This window comes from Capsicum annuum, chromosome 5 (genome assembly GCF_002878395.1).
Source record: "Capsicum annuum cultivar UCD-10X-F1 chromosome 5, UCD10Xv1.1, whole genome shotgun sequence".
NCBI lineage: Eukaryota > Viridiplantae > Streptophyta > Magnoliopsida > Solanales > Solanaceae > Capsicum > Capsicum annuum.
In genome coordinates, this window is record NC_061115.1 from 209,343,936 (window position 1) to 209,346,541 (window position 2,606).

Below are 2,606 nucleotides of genomic sequence, written 5' to 3' on the forward strand. Positions count from 1 at the left end.
GTTTGTTTTCTTTATACAGTACATTTTATGTTGACTCTATTGATATGATATGCTTGCGGATTTTCAGTAAAATCTTAAAATCCAGTTTAAGCATGAACATTGAATCAGAGGGTTAAAGTTAGAAAAGAGAGCATCTGAGAAAATAGATAGAGGGCTGGGGCATTTGGTGATCAAGTTGAAGACTCTTTGAAAATTAAGGCAATTATTTTAAGAATTGTGAGAAAAACTTGGTCATTAATTGAAAGACATATCTCAATAAGGTCAAGTAGTGAATGTGTGGTCCTACATCAAAAGGAATAGAAAAATTAGCTCCACGAAAGCATGAGGAATGTACAACAAAGATGGAGTTTGCAGAAGAAGTAGCAATGCACAGTCTCAGTTAAAATTAGTGCCATAAAAAAATATCACAAATGATCTTCATCTCTCACTTTCATATTGCATGATATTTAATTGCATTTTTCAAGGATTGATATGACGAAGGCACTGCATTCTGCTATCCAAACATCGTGTCATCCTTTATTTACCCCATTTGAGCTTTAGTCCTATTTTCTTTCATACTCCTCTTTTGGAATCAAGATAGAGTCAGCAAAACTAAAAAAAAAAGGGTGTCAAGCGAAAAACAAATTCAAAAGGTATCAAAAAAGATGAGAAAAAATGTGTCCAAAAAGAAAAAAGAGTGTCAAGCAAAATAGAGTCAGAAAAATCTCAAAAAGAGAGTAAATAAAAGAAAAGAAAAGGAAATCAGAATCAAGACAAAGAACAAGCTGCCAGAACTACGCATGACCTGATTCTTCTCTCTCAGGGGTGAGATACGTAGGCTGCCCTACTAAGGGCTCGTTCCAACCAAATAAATAATTTAGAGTCACCCAGTCAAAAGAAATTGGGGCATGAGTTAATCCTCATTGTTTAAGTCGATTCCAAAAGTTGTAAGTCCTACCCCACTTTAAGTGTCGCTTGGGCCCCATGCCATCCTTTCTTTCTAAACCTATCCAAAAGCCAAGTTGCAACCAAAGAAAGACCTTCAGATTAATCTTTGAGGATGTTAAGGCTAAGCATGCAAGGGATATGATGATGCATTTGGGAACTACTTGTCTACCTCAGCATAAGAAATCAGGAGAGAAATAAAAATGAGAGAGTCTTATTGGTGAAAACCTTCACGGATATCATAAGATGGTGGTAAGTTGAGAGAAATAAAAATGAGAGAGTCTTATTGGTGAAAACTCTCACGGGCACCGTAAGACGACTGTGAGTTAAGGGAAATGAAGATAAGAGAGTCTCATTAGTGGAAAACCCTTACAGACACCACAAGGCAATGGTGAGCTGAGGAAAAGAAAATGAGAGAAGCTTGTTGGCGAAAATCCTTCAAGGCGCCACTAGCCGAATGGGGTCTTAAATGCAATTGACCTAAGGAAGCAACTCAGTTTCAAGGCCAATAACTCAACAACAATGGGTAGCAAGTTTGGATGAAAAGATCAAGCTGCTTAATCCAAGATGCATGGCATAATCATTAGTGTTGACTGTCATTTTTAGATAAAATTTTCATTTCTTTATTTCAAATAGGGATATTCATTGTCTTTACTTTCTTCTCTTTATTTTTATTTTATTTTCTTACGTCAGTTATCCAAATAAAAGTCATTGTCATTTTTCTCTTGTCTTTGAGTCAAGTCCATATCAAAACAAGTGAGAAAAGATTTCAAAACTGGCTACCAGCTTCTTCAATTGCACAAACCAAGACAAAAGGCCAACACATGAAAGAGACATGATTGTGAGCCAAATTAAGACATACTGAAAGTTTTGTCAATAGACAAGTCTGGGAACTTATGGAAATAACAAGGTTCAAAGGGTTTATCTGAGAAGCATGGCAAAACAGAAATACTGTGTTTGTTTCAGAGTCACTCTTAATAATCTGAGTTTGGATCAATGATTTAGCGAGTCAATGACATATGCTAATGGTTGAAAGCAAGATTAAATATAACAGGGGCAAGAGCGATTGCCACAAAAGCCAAAGCCACAAACCATCCACTATGTTTTTAAACTAACAAGTTTTTTTTGTATGAAATAGGAACACATTCTACCTTCGAATCAAGGATTTCAAAGCCTAAATATCAAAGGTTGCAATGCCTCACTTCCGCAAATGCAAGAGGCAATATTGCTACACAAATTTGGTAATCAAAACCACAGTCAAAGTCATATTCCAATATCTCAACGAGACGCACTTCCTTGTTTGTTAATTTAATTGGCATTTGTAAGGAGATGCACTTCCTTGTTTGGGTAATTCTAGCAACATTTGTAAGGGGACGCACTTCCTTGTTTGGACAATTCAAGTAACATTTGTAAGGAGACACACTTTCTTATTTTGGTAATTCAAGCGCTATCATAAGGAGACGCACTTCCAAAGGAGACACACTTCCTTGTTTGGTAATTCGATCGGCATTTGTAAGGAGATGCATTTCCTTATTCGAGTAATTCCAGCAATATTTGTAAGGAGACGCACTTTCTTGTTTGGATAATTCCAGTAACATTTGTATGGGAACACACTTCCTTGTTTGGACAATTCAAGCAACATTTGTAAGGATACACACTTCCTTATTTTGGTAATTCAAGCG